This window comes from Schistocerca piceifrons, chromosome X, assembly GCF_021461385.2.
Source record: "Schistocerca piceifrons isolate TAMUIC-IGC-003096 chromosome X, iqSchPice1.1, whole genome shotgun sequence".
Taxonomy (NCBI): Eukaryota; Metazoa; Arthropoda; class Insecta; order Orthoptera; family Acrididae; genus Schistocerca; species Schistocerca piceifrons.
Genome location: NC_060149.1, coordinates 673,129,208 through 673,144,790, shown reverse-complemented (window position 1 = coordinate 673,144,790; position 15,583 = coordinate 673,129,208).

Genomic DNA, 15,583 nt, shown 5'->3' with positions numbered 1-15,583 from the left:
AGCTGTAAGGCAGCTCCATTCTTCATAAAACCAAGTTTGAATTTCACAAGTGGAGAAATACTGCAGAAGCTCTGTAAGAAATAGATAAATATTAACTGCTGCAGAAAAAGAAGAATGTCACTGTGACATGACATACTTTAGTGCATTCCTGTTCATATTTAACAGGGGAAGCTGACCCGTGTGATTAACTGCATACATCAACACACCACTTCCAGTATTTGAAGAGGCATGCCAGCCTGATCAAACTCTTCAGGCATATTAAGCCAGTGGGCCAGCCAGGCAGGATATGGTTTTTAGGCAGTTTTTCACATCTCAGTTGGTGACTACAACTCTGGTACCCTCATCCCATCTATTAAACAATTTGCAAGTGTTTCAAAAATGTTCACACTCTTTCAGATGATTAACACTAGATACAAACAGATGGGGTACACAAATTTCCTCTTGGCGGTGGGGGGTGAGGGAGGGGTGGAGGATGCTGCCAGGAAGGGCATCTGGCCACCCTCTACCACTAACATTGCCTAATGTAAAATATGACAATAGCACTACCTTTCATACATGATATCATGTAACTTCAAAGTGGTACACTGCAAATGAACATGTAATTAAGATAAAACTGCATGTTATAAGTGTCTTGGGTTATAACAACAAAATTAACAAAATTTGAGGTAGCCACGTTGACTCCAAACTCCAGTGTCCTGGAAAAGGTGTCACAGATCTTAATTTATATGGGACTAAGAAAAATGGTGGGCAGTGATTATTTTTGGGTGATGTGCACTAGGGTGACATGTCATAGTGCTGGACCTCCTTTTGCTTAGTGTAGTGCAGCAGCTTGACATGGCAAGGACTCAACATGTCACATTGGAAGCCCACTGCAGAAATATTGGACCATATTGCCTGTATGGCCATCCATACTTGTGAAGTTGTTGTTGGTGCAGGATTGTGTGTGTGAACTGATCTCTTATGTCCTATGAATGTTTGATGGGTGGCCGAATCATTTATCTGAATTGTCCAGACTTTATTTCAAACCAATTGTGAACAATTGTGACCCGAGGACATATCATCTTTTGTTTGAGAGCATGAAGCCCGTGAGTGGCAAAAGGTGGCCTCGAAGCAGCTCAACATAACACACAATTGGCTGTAAATGGGTCAGTTGGACCAGAGGACACAGCCCATTCCATGTAAATGCAGTTCACACTATTATGGAGCCACCACCAGCTTGCATAGTGCCTTGTTGACAATTTGTGTCCATGGCTTTGTGGGGTCTGCACCACACTCAAGCCCTGCCATTAGCTCTTACCAATTGAAATGGGTACTCTTCTGATGAGACCCCTGTTTTCCCATCATCTAGGGTCCAACCAATATGGTCAGTAACCATTTCATTATTTTAGTATCCTAGCTCAAAATAGTCAGCTTTTATTGTCAGTGTTTAAGGAAGACATATCTCTCTTCACTCCAGTATTCATCTGCCTGTAAATAGTACAGGGAAATCTATGTTGTATATAATCTCCTACTAAAAGATATAATGAAAACACACAAATCTATTCAACAGTTTCATTTTACCATGAGATGTCACACTCAACTGAGCCTTACGAAATCATAACCAGCACTGACTCTGAGAAAATCTTTAGCAAAATTGATTCACCTGCAACTGTTGGTGCTGATGTTTATATAGATTCTAACATCTGAAATACATGATACGAGGCGGCAGCAAGCTCCTTGGAAGATGGTCATCATAGCATGCAGCTCCAGCAGCAGCCGGATGCCACAGGAAGCACACCTCACAGGTGCATACTGGGTTCAGAAGGCCAGGAGAATGGCTCAGCCACAAAAAAAAAAAACTCGCCGCAGTCGCAGATAGCTTAAGGAACTTCAACAGAGCCACGATAGTGCAAGGATCATGGCTAACGGGTGCATACCTAATACAGAACATCTTGGGATGTCAGCTACTTCATAAGAGAGCTGCAATGGGCGCGGACCGAAGATGGAGTGCCTAGAGACTGATTCACTGCCAGAAATGGCCATAGTGGGCATGGACGGCATAGGGAGCACCACACACCGCCCAGGCATAAATATGGGACAAGGGCAGCTTGTCAACTAGTCTCAGGGAACGCCTGATGAAGATGCCGGGTTATGAGATCGAAATATCGTGTTGGGAAGACACAGACCACCGGCAATACATCCGATTCTATAAGATGACTACAAATTGCCGGGAAAGTCTTAGAAATTAAACTGAAATACAGTTGCTAACATTGTTTAATATAATTGTAATTTCAGTTAAGTTCTACAGTTTTTGAGGATAAAGACAGAATGTAGATTTTTATTGTTCCTAACATTTCAAAATCATAAAAAATTAAAAGAATTTTGTTCACGTTGCCAAATATAGAAAATGTAGTAGGCTATTACAATAATGCATAATTTAAAAAAAAACTAAATAACTCTTCAGTTACAGACTGGATTTTGTTGACATGATTCCTTGGTCCTTTTCATTAAACTGAACAGTAATAATGAACAGGTTTTGGTGGAGGAGTTTTATAAAAAATGTTTCAGTATTTGTTGGCTGACTGTACATCTGGATAAAAACTATATTTCATGACATTTCAATTACAAAACACCATAAATACATTCAAAATATGCAAGCAAACTTGAAATGACCTCACAGCAATGTTTTGTGCTCATTGCATCCTAAGACTTACCACATAGATGAAGCATTAGTATCGGTTACATAGGATCACATGGGTATTGCAGATTTTGTTCAGAGGCGACTTGTACTGTTAAATTATAAAGCTCATTTAGTAAATTCATATAACTGTTCTGTTGAATTATGAACAATATTTCTTACATTCTCATCATGATTGAAGTTCACTGACACATTTTATGAATTAAGGCTAATTTTTATAACCAAAGGTACAACTTATCGAGAACAAAAAATCCTCAATCTCTACACATTCAGAATTGTCAGTAAATTACTACCCTTTCGCTTTTGTCACTGCAAATTTTATCTTAAAGATTATACAGTTGGATATCAAGAAACTCATTATGGTATGCAACATTAAATGTTGCCTGCATGATGAAATTATGCTTTCCCAAAGATTTTGTAATCTGTTGCATGTACTACCTACTAATCTTTTTAGTACAAATAATGCTATTTTATTTCTGAATGGTTACTAGCTAATAAATCTATGCTGCAGCAACAGCAGCTGCTATTACCATACTTGCCTTGATAATATTATTAAATTGTGGAATGTATTCACAAATTGTGAATATGGTATTACTTGTACATCAGCTGTGTGGTTTACTGTAGATGCATGAAAACTGGTGCTGGACCATGACTCAAACCCATATTTCCTGCTTACTGCAAGTTGTCACCTTAACCACTTCAGCTATTGGTGCATGCTTTGAGGACCAGTCCACTCTTCCATATGCCGTAGTGTCTACACTGCATAGTGCTTGCACACAGTTAACACGAGTGTTGCACAGGGGGAGACAGTTTCCTTTGTCAGTTTGCCTTCCTTTGGCATGAAATATTATTTGTGCAGTTCTGTATAAGTTGATTCCAGTGTCCTTCATACATGTATGAAGGAACATACACTGTGGACAACAGACAGCTTCATTAAATTATGTGACTTGCCCTATTAGCACCTCAACATAGCACTGACACATTTAAAGAGGCTTATCACCGTGAGACATCTGTTTCTTCTTTAAAAGTGTGGCAGCCATGTTCGCCTCATGAAAAGTGAGACAATGATACTTCAGCTTTTCTTAAAAGTGAGTATGGTACCCCCTGGTTTGAAAAGAGGTAAATAAGAGTGGGAGCAATTAAAACTGACTATTTTTCAAAGATTGAAAATATGGGGAGTTAGACCATTCCTCCAGCTGCCTGATTGTCAAATGCAATTGTCGAGCAGTTGTTGAAGGGCTAAAGAACACACAGTACTATGTGAGAGCTATAATTTGGCACGTGGACACCCTAGTTGTGATTGGTACCAGTTGGCAGCAGTTGAAACTTTGTGCCCTAGTGTTGGGCAGATGTATTTGCCAAATGTGTATCATACCACTAGTTGTTGGCTGCACTGCCCCCTCTGTTGCTGAGCTGTGTTGTTACTATCTGCATTTGTTGCATTATTTTCGGTGTCACTATTTTGAAAATGAGTGATGTGGTTGCTGGTTCATTGCAGGAGTTATATTTTACTCTAGTTTGGAGAAGTAAGCAAGTTATCAAGAGCTCCTGGAAAGTAAAAACACAGGTTCATGTTGTCTACAGTGTGTAGTTTCAGTATACATACCACCTCTCCCCACAACATGTCTTACCCACTCCCCACAGCCCCCACTTGACAGATCCCAAGTTACATTTCGTGAGTAGTACAGGATGTCATAGTCTAGACATAATACTGTTAATGGCAATGGCAAATGCCACATCACTTAACACTCCCATGAGGAACACAGTTCTCTTGCTTAAAATGGCAAGACAGGAAATTTACAACATTGTATCTAAACAACCAAACTGAGAGGAACTGTATGAAGGTACGTCATCATCCATGGACACTCCCCCCCATCCTGTCACCTGTTATCATAGTGTTGTAATGTTGCAACAAAATTTCGTGCCTCCATGTAGTATTATAGGCCTTTTCCAAATTGGAGAAGATATTGGTAAGGCATTGCTTATGGAGCAAAGCTTGAGCTGCTGCTTCTAGCAGGGTCAGGTTATCGAATGTGGAGTGATATCTCCTGATCCTACATTGGCAGCAACTTTGCACTGACCTGGATTTGAGAACCCACACTAAGTACCAGTTCACGATAAGTTCATGTCTTTCCTACACAGCTCATGAGACTAATGATACAATAACCACAGTGGTTTGTCTGATCCTTCCAGGGTCTAAAAATTGGGATATTCTTCACATCTGGCTTACCAAATGCCACAGATGCAACAAGCAGTACCCCAAGTAAGATGTGACACTAGGGTAACAGTCAAGCTTAATAGAACACACATGTGGTAATCAAGTTACCTGAAAGACAGTATTAAGTATAAAAGTGTTTCTTTCTTAATTACCCATGTCATGTTTAATTGATAGACTACCGGTACTTGAGCTATGATGTATCAAAAACTAAATTGAGCGGAAAGGGATTCTGAGTAGTATCAACGTCACATCCTTCAAAAATAAACTAGCAGAGGATAAATGGAACAGTTTATCACTCTGAAGGGTCTTAAAGCAAATGGTATAAATTTTACAGGTGAGCATTGAGGCATTTTGACTACTGCTTTCTGTATAATGATGGTAAATTGGAGAATGCTATTATTGTGACTTTTCTACAAAATATTGTCCAATAAACTTCCAGTTTGTGAGCCTCCACATGCATCTGCATGAATAATAAATTTTATTTTAGAATGTCACCGTTTATAGGGCCTCCAAATGTGTGGTTGAATTTTAAAATGTTCACATTACAATCTAGGATGCAACTAACACATCTGTTACATTAATCCTAAAATTCATCACAAAGTTCACAGGCAGGAATTTTCACTGGAAAAATAATGTTGATTACTCACAGCATTCTAAATTTTGACAAAACTGAGTTTATTTCAATGTGCTGTACCACTTAAAAAGTTGTAAATGATTTGACATTGAATTACTACCCGAGTGAGGCCTCAAACAAAATGCAGCAGTATCTCACATTCATGTAAGCTTCTGGAAAATTATGAAAAATAATCAGAATTCCTTTTGTGCCAGTTTAAAGTTGAAGTTCCACAACTACAAACTAACCATTCTGAGTGTACATCTCACAAACAACAGTAGTAAGGTTTTTTAGAATTCAGAGTAGTTAACCTGATGCAAAATATTAGTCACAGAATTGAAAATATTAATCAGTATTCAATACTGATGCATGCAAATATCACAAGTTTACAACTCAGTACTTAGTACAATTTCACCATATTTGAGAGGTGACTTACTGCTGATCATACAAACTCCTTGCTCCAGATCTCAAATGTGACTGCTGAATGAATACAAGAAAAAGTTGTGCCAAGATGGCAACCACTAAACCTCCACTTTGACGTGAGTCAAATGTGCACACTCTTCCCACTTCATAAACATACAATATACACATACTGTAGATGAATTTGCACATAAATGCACTCAGCTTTCTATTACTGTACTTTTTTTCTAACTTAAATAGTTTGCTCACTATTTTCCAGTGTTAATAATAAATATAAACAATTAAAACTAAGTGCAGTCATATATATTCCTACCCATATCTACTTCATAACGCTGCCACTTCTTATATTTTATTTATTGTTTATGTGGAAGTCCTTTCCTTTACATGTATAATGCACATTCTAGCCTATAATTCAAAATAGGTAATATTTATGAAAAATATACTATGCCAGTCATATAGTGATTACTGAAACCTATCTTTAGACACTTTATTTATGAAAATCACTTAAGTCATTGCTGAAATATTAATTTTTAAAGTAAATTTTGCACATAAATCATTAAACGACTAAAAACTACACTTGGTATTGAGATTGCATTTTCACCCACACACTTGTCTTACTTTTTTCTTAATAATCATGTTACTGGCTTCTCTGTAACTTGTCAGGTTCAGGTTTCATTAGGTTTTCTCTTATCTGATATTTATTCTGTACAATCAGCCTAACCACAGTAGTTATTGCTTGATGTTTTACACAAACAACTGGGTTTTCCTGACAATATGGCCAGAGCCAGTGTTTACATAACCTGAAGTCTTAGTAATTTTCACACTGTGTCCATCACTGCCACTCAAATGGTGTGACCATCTATTGATAACACTGCAAAGCTCATGTTTCTCAATAAGCTTTGCCTGGGTTGGCCGATGCAATGTCCTGGCTGTTGAAACATTCACTAGCTCTCTCCTCCTCCTCCTCCTCCTCCTCCTCCTCCTCCTCCTCCTCCTCCTCCTCCTCCTCTTCTTACAACAGGATGTGTTCACAAACTGCCATAGTGAAAGTAATAGAAAATTTAAACTTCCATGTACTATGATTAAGATAAAGTGGCATATAATTTGGCCTTATTTGTAAACAAACTACCTCAAAAGACAATTTAAAATGACTGACTGTAGCCCAGGCAATGATGACCTGGTGCACTATGTGATCAAAAGTATCTGGACTCATGGCTAAAAATGACTTAAAAGTTCAGGGCACCCTCCATCGGTAATGATGAAATTCAATATGGTGTTGGCCCAACCTTAGCCTTGATGACAGCTTTCACTCTTGCAGCCATACATTCAATCAGATGCTGGAATGTTTCTTGGGGAATGACATCCCATTCTTTACAGAGTCCTGCACTAAGGAGAGGTATTGATGTTGTTCGGTGAGGCCTGGCATGAGGTTGGCATTCCAAAACATCCCAAAGCTGTTCTACAGGATTCAGATCAGGACTCTGGGCAGGCCAGACCATTACAGGGATGTTATTGTTGTGTAACCTCTCCACCACAGGCCGTGCATTATGAACAGGTGCTCAGTCATGTTGAAAGATGCAATTGCCATCCTCAAATTGCTCTTCAACAGTGGGAAGCAAGAAGGTGCTTAAAACATCAATATAGGCCTGTGCTGTGAAGGTGCTACGCAAAACAAAGGGCGCAAGCCTCCTCCATGAAAAACACGACCACACCATAACACCACCGCCTCCGCATTTTACTGTTGACACTACACATGCTGGCAGATGAGGTCACCAGGCATTAGCCATACACACACCCTGCCATTGGATCACCACTTGTGTACCACTATTCTTCACTTAACACATTTTTCTGCTGTTCAATCGTCCAATGTTTACGCTTGATACACCAAGAGAGGTGTCGTTTGGCATTTACCAGTGTGATGTGTGGCTTATGAGCAGCTGCTGGACCATGAAATCAAAGTTTTCTCACCTCCTGTCTGTCATAGTACTTGCAGTGGATCCTGATGCCATTTGGAAATCCTGAGTGAAGGTCTGGATAGATGTTGTGGGGTTGTGTACCACTGAGGGCTATGGTGGGGACGAAGCCTCTCTGTCACTTCTGGGTCCCCAGTTACATACACACATGCATACAACCTGAAGTAAAAACTTGTCTCCACATCATTTTTTCTAAGTGTGCTAATCCCACAAGGAATGCCAAACTTCTGTGAAGTTTGGAAGGGAAGAGAAGAGTTAATGTTGGATGTACAACTGAGTGCAGGTTGTGAGCCATGAATCATGCTTGGCTAGCTCTCAGTACAGCACATGCCTGTGGATATTGCTCCTGAACTCTGCATATAATTATTACTGTTACCAGTCATTCACAACTAATTTTTTTTAATGTGTTTTACATACTATTTATTATATACCTGCATTGTTGTGCAGTCCATATCTTTGCGTACATTATTATACATCAAATTTTTATAACTTACAGATTTTAACTCCATGACAATATAAATACAGTGACATAAAACAACAATAACAATAATTAGATAGATAAAAAATCTCACAAAGTGGTGGCAGAACACACACATAAAAGAAGGTTATAGTTAGGCAAGCTTTCGGAGCCAGTGGCTCCTTCTTCAGGCAGAAGGGTTGAAAGAGAAGGAAGAGGGATGAAGAAAAAGGACTAGAGGGGTCTAGGAAAAGGGGTGTAGTTTGGATAAATTAGTCAGAAGTGTGGGTCAGCGGAGACTTATCGGACGGGGTGAGAATGTCCCATGCAGCAAGTTTCTCCCGACCCGTAGTTCTGGGTGACTTCCAAACTGTACCCCTTTTCATAGACATCTCTATTCCTTTACTTTCACCCCTCTTCCTTCCCCTTCAAGCCTTATGCCTGAAGGAGCCACTGGCTCTGAAATCTTGCCTAATTGTAATCTCCTTTTATGTGTTTGTTCTGCTGCTGCCTGGTGAGTAGATTTTTTATCTATCCAATTACATTATACTTTCAAAAATTAATTGTTTTTGTTGTTGTAACTACATAAATGATCATATAATCAGATTTTCTTACCGAAAAAGCATGCTACACTCCTGGAAATTGAAATAAGAACACCGTGAATTCATTGTCCCAGGAAGGGGAAACTTTATTGGCACATTCCTGGGGTCAGATACATCACATGATCACACTGATAGAACCACAGGCACATAGACACAGGCAACAGAGCATGCACAATGTCGGCACTAGTACAGTGTATATCCACCTTTTGCAGCAATGCAGGGTGCTATTCTCCCATGGAGACGATCATAGAGATGCTGGATGTAGTCCTGTGGAACGGCTTGCCATGCCATTTCCACCTGGCGCCTCAACCAGCGTTCGTGCTGGACGTGCTGACCGCGTGAGACGACGCTTCATCCAGTCCCAAACATGCTTGATGGGGGACAGATCCGGAGATCTTGCTGGCCAGGGTAGTTGACTTACACCTTCTCGAGCACGTTGGGTGGCACGGGATACATGCGGACGTGCATTGTCCTGTTGGAACAGCAAGTTCCCTTGCTGGTCTAGGAATGGTAGAACGATGGGTTCGATGACGGTTTGGATGTACCGCGCACTATTCAGTGTCTCCTCGACGATCACCAGTGGTGTACGGCCAGTGTAGGAGATCGCTCCCCACACCATGATGCCGGGTGTTGGCCCTGTGTGCCTCGGTCGTATGCAGACCTGATTGTGGCGCTCACCTGCACGGCGCCAAACACGCATACGACCATCATTGGCACCAAGGCAGAAGCGACTCTCATCGCTGAAGACGACACGTCTTCATTCGTCCCTCCATTCACGCCTGTCGCCACACCACTGGAGGCGGGCTACACGATGTTGGGGCGTGAGCGGAAGACGGCCTAACGGTGTGCGGGACCATTGCCCAGCTTCATGGAGATAGTTGCGAATGGTCCTCGCCGATACCCCAAGAGCAACAGTGTCCCTAATTTGCTGGGAAGTGGCGGTGCGGTCCCCTACGGCACTGCGTAGGATCCTACGGTCTTGGCGTGCATCCGTGCGTCGCTGCGGTCCGGTCCCAGGTCGACGGGCACGTGCACCTTCCGCCGACCACTGGCGACAACATCGATGTACTGTGGAGACCTCACGCCCCACGTGTTGAGCAATTCGGCGGTACGTCCACCCGGCCTCCCGCATGCCCACTATACGCCCTCGCTCAAAGTCCATCAACTGCACATATGGTTCACGTCCACGCTGTCGCGGCATGCTACCAGTGTTAAAGACTGCGATGGAGCTCCGTATGCCACGGCAAACTGGCTGACACTGACGGCGGCGGTGCACAAATGCTGCGCAGCTAGCGCCATTCGACGGCCAACACCGCGGTTCCTGGTGTGTCCACTGTGCCGTGCGTGTAATCATTGCTTGTACAGCCCTCTCGCAGTGTCCGGAGCAAGTATGGTGGGTCTGACACACCGGTGTCAATGTGTTCTTTTTTCCATTTCCAGGAGTGTAGATAAGAGCACAATTACGAACACACAATAAAATTAATTGCAAATAGAGCAGAACGCTCTTTAATTAATTTCATACATCACATAAGGTGATCTCAAGTTTGTCCTCTAATTGTAGGTCAAGGTTCAATTCTGAATATTCAGAGAGAACACATACATAAGGTAACACATCTTTATTTTATCATAAAGCACATCATACCTGTACATACCAAGCAATTGTCAATAAAGTGAGAATGTGCATGTTTTAAGGAGCTTTTGCACATGTGCAACTTGTGTGATGTAATTGCCTTATGTAGATTTGATAAACAATGTGCATGGTTCACGATGTGCACTGCTAGCCCTTGCCACTCAAGTAGAAGTTTCCGTCAGTGCTGCCAGCTGGGAGCACACTCCAGCAAAATTTTATCCCCATTTGCTCAGCATAAATCCTGCTAGATGATAGTGCACTCCTTAGATTTGCTAATTCCCTCAGTATATACTGTAGTAAAATTAGATCGAATGTCAGTATATGTTAAATTTGTACTGACAGTAAACCTATTTTCTTGGTTTCTAAATGAGTTAGAGTACATCAAGTTATGAATTTTATCATACAGCAATCCATTTGAGGCACTGACAGTGGAATCTCCCCAAGGCACCCCCTCAGATTTAGTGGTAAGAGGGGCCCAGCGAACAGCCCGTCGAAAACTGTACACAGATCAAGCATGAAAACAGGAAGAAGGTGTACTTAAATGTGAAAAAAAAGCAAAATAGAAACAGTGAATTGTCCAAGGGCAAGAAGAACAGTAAGAGGAACTGTTGAAGGGTGGTGGCCTCATGGGAAAGTGGTTAAAAGTGGTTATAGTGTTGGACTGTCACATGGGCGAGCCATGTTCGAAACTCCATCATGCCAACTCTCACTCCCCCCCCCCTCCCCCTGCTGTATTCAAATTTGTTTCCTTGTCATGGTGTAACATCCATTTGAAACAGTGAAATGTAAGGAAGGGACCTATAATGACAGTTTATTCTATACAACTACTCTATTAGCAGACAAAAGTAAGTGGCTTTCAAATGGGAAACACAAATGTTTGGTGACAAGGCAACAAGTCAACCAAATCCTCCACTAGAAAACTTGTCTGGTGTGTCATACACAGCATTAGTGATAGTATGTGTGTCATATGACAATAATCTATCACCGCACCTAATCTGTAGCCTGGTAAGTGAGTGAGATATGCTTCCTTGCCCAATTTAAGAGTTCGTATGAATGTGATCACTCCCAAGGAAATGATGAAAACATAATAGTTTGTCAAATGATCTGCAACTAATGAACACAGCAGTTTCACAGTCACACAGTTTCTCCATGCTCTGTCAAAACAAATGTTTTTAACATTTTTGAAGTTGCATTCTGTCTGGAAGTTTTGACACTTGAATTCCTTTGTTGCAACATAGTTAACAACCATTTATGTGTCATTTTCATTTCTGTGAGACGTCTATGTGGTATCTTGCCTGCTCTCACAATTCATCACATTTACTTGCGACAGTAACGTATTCTTACCACATGACTCATATTCTGTAACCAATGTATAGTATGACAACTGCCAAGACTAAAGAAAGAGAACAAACATTTCAATGACCAGTCAGTTATTTCACAGTGTTGTGTAAAAAGATGAGATTACATGCCATGAGGGGTTTTTGAACACAGCTCACTCGCAGAACAATCTATTACTGTGATCACGACGCTGTGGCTGTTCACTTTCACTCAGTATTGCACTTGTTAAGCTTGAGCCATTCACTCTTCCTATTTTGCTTTTTTTTTTCACAGTTCAGAACAATTTCTTCCTTGATCTGTGTTAATTTTTTAATGGGCTATGCACTGTGCCATCTTACCACTAAATCTGAGGGGGGTGGGGGGAGAGGGGGGGGGGGTTTGATGGGGAGTTTCCCTTGTGAGAATGATAAGGGCCTAAAGCAAGTCACCATCAGTTGTGAGACTGTAGCATTTATTCATGCTTTTGAAATCTGTTGATCTTATGTTGAGTCAGGCTTATCTGTGTTGTAGTCCCACAGTGCATATTTGATAATTCATGAAAAGCTGTATCACTGGTTTCTCTGATATTCACTTAAATGTGGGGTTGATGGGTTGTCCTTTAGGCCCTTATGGATCTCTGTGCCTCATTTGTATTCTATTCAAGTGACCATATTGAGAAGAAATCTATAGTAGGCCTCTCCACAAAGAAATTGATATTTTATGCTAATGAATGGAAACTGGTTACTGATCATGTCAAGATTGATCTAGGCCATGGAAAATATTGCCAGGGAATTAAAGTAGTTATGGGTTAGGAGAATACAAAACAATTGTAGCAGCATTCCAAAATAGTCATTGAATTCAATGTTGCACAGCAAATAGAATTAAAGTTTTCAGATTCTCAATATTATTTGTCTAAAATTCAAAGAACAGATTTAGTCAGTTTTTTGTAACCTGTTAAAGTATTTGTAGAAATACCAAGGGTCATAAAAAGTTATTCTTGTTATCTGAAATTGTATTTCATGAATTGCTCTCCAGGTCTTGAAGTAAAACGATAAGAAATTTCAGACAACAGTCCCTTTCTTAAGCACATACCACATTTTATGGACTATCAGCCACACGTTTTTCTTTGAAAAATTGCCTCCAGAATTCAGTTGTGTCTTACACTCTAAAGTAGTATAAAAATGTCTATTGTTTGTTCAAAAATTCCTGCCAGTCTTAAAAATGGCCATATATACCATGCAGCAGGAAACCTGTCTCTACCTGGCAAACTGAGCAAGGTGGCTCAGTTGTTAGCACTCTGGACTCACATTTGGGAGGAGAATGGTTCAATCCTGCGTCCAGCCGTACCGATTTAGGTTTTCCATGATTTCCCTAAAATCGCTGCAGGCAAATACCAAAATGGTTCTTTTGGAAGGGCATGGCTGACTTCGTTCCCCATCCTTCCCCAATCTGATGAGACTGATGACCTTGCTGTTTGATCTCTTCCCACAAACAATCCAATCCAATCTACCTGGCAACATTGTATTCAACTGGCAGCAGCACCGCACCAATGCGACGAACATGAGTTGCAGAATTCACAAGCTTGCTAACACTGTCTCCCTCCTGCCCTGCCATCACAAACTCAGAATGCTGTCCAGCATTTGATGCAGTGAGTTTTATTTGAAAATGATTTGTGTTATCAGTAACAGTAATGTATTTTTGTTAGTAGTTAGTTTCGCAATGGAAAAAAAAATAAAAGGTATTCATATGACGTGAGCTATAAATTGAAAGCTGTAGCATTTGCAGAAGAATACAAAAACAGAGTAGCTGAGCAGCATAAACTATTCGCGCTTGATGGACTAATAAAGAAGAACTGCAAGATATCAGTGAGACTAAATGTCCAAATAGAGGGCGGAACGCAAAATGGTAAAAACTAGAAGACGACATACTGAAATGGATTCAAAGACACCATGAAAATGGCGTTGGAATTAATACAAAAATGATACCAATTTGTGCTAATAAGCTAGTGCTATAGTGGAACTTAACAAACTTTAATGGTGGAGTTTGTTGGTGCTATAGGTTTATAAAATGTCATGGACTTAGCATGGAAACCAAAACCAAATTATCTTAGAAAATGACATGAGCATGAAGTGAAAATATTATCTTTCCATCACCTTATTATTCAACACTGAAAGAAAACCCGTGTGAAACTGAGCCAAAAAGAAAATATGGAGGAAATTCCTCTGTCAATTGATGTGCCAAGTAAGATAACTGTTACAATGAAAGGTGCTAAATCTGTAACTATAAAAACAAGTGGACACAAAAAACGCACCAGACTGTTGTCTTTTCATGTTGTGCTGATGGTACTAATCTTAATCCAATGATCATTTTCAAGCACAAACCAATGCAAGAACCTTCTTCAATAATGCCATGTATTGTTGTTGACATAAATGACAAGTGTTGGATGAATGAGGCTGGTATGAAATTAGGGATTAACAAAGAGTTGGAGGGAATGAAAGGTGCTTTATTGGAGAAGAGTTCTCTTTTTTCTGCTGGATCATTTAGTAGTCATTAGAAAAATTCTGTGAAAGAGAAATTGAGGCAGGAAAATACAAAGCTGTCTATTATTCCAGGAGGTCATACTTCAGAAATGCAACCTCTTCATGTCTCAATAAATAAACCATTTAAGTATATATGAGAGAGGAATGGCCTTCTCAGGATAGTCTGTCTATATTCAAGTTCCTGCCAGTCCAGTTCTTTAAATATCTCTGTGACTCTGTTACATGTCAAAAGACCTGTGGCCATTCATGCTGTCCTACTGTGTGTGCATTTAATATCGTCTGCAAGTCCTATTTGATACAGGTCTAGACACATGAGCAACAAGTCTAGGATGGGCCACGTGATTGATTTGTAAGCGGTCTCCTTTGTATCGTGAATGCTTTTCCAAAGTATTCTACCTGTAAAGTGAAGTCTGGTACCAGTTTTACCTGCAGCTGAACCTGTTTGATTGGAAAATGTCATGTCCCTACAAAGTATTACGTCCAGGTATTTGTATGAGTTGACTCATTGATGTTGAAGACATAGGGTACTAGGTTTTTGGATTTTGTGAAGAGCAAAATGTTACACTCCTTAACATTTAAAGTAAGTTGCCAACCTTTGCACCACTCTGAAATCATATCAAGATCTTACTGAACTTAAGTGCAGTTCCCTTCAGCAGATCTTCTTTGTTGATAACTGCATAGCTGCGAAAAGTCTGATGTTGCTTACTTTGACAGTAAGGTCATTAATTTGCAACCACAAACAGCAAGGGACCCAACGCACTTCCTGGGGGCCCACCCACAGTTACTTATTTATTTTTTTATTTACATGTCAAGTTCCATTGGACCAAATTGAAGAACAAATCTCCAAGGTTGTGGAATGTGTCAGTACATGAAATTACAACATAAAAGTAATAACAGATTAAAATAAAATGTTTATGAACCCAAAAAAAGTCAAGCCATAAGTTTAAGTAAATGCAGTCAACAATATAACAAAACCCTTTAAAGGCAGTACCACCATTAGACTGTTGTTTATTTACAGTGTTACATTTACACTTACACATTCAGTGTAAATGCAACACTGTAAATAAACAACAGTCTAATGGCAGTACTGACTTTAAAGAAATATATCATGACTGTGACCCCGCATTATGAAAAAA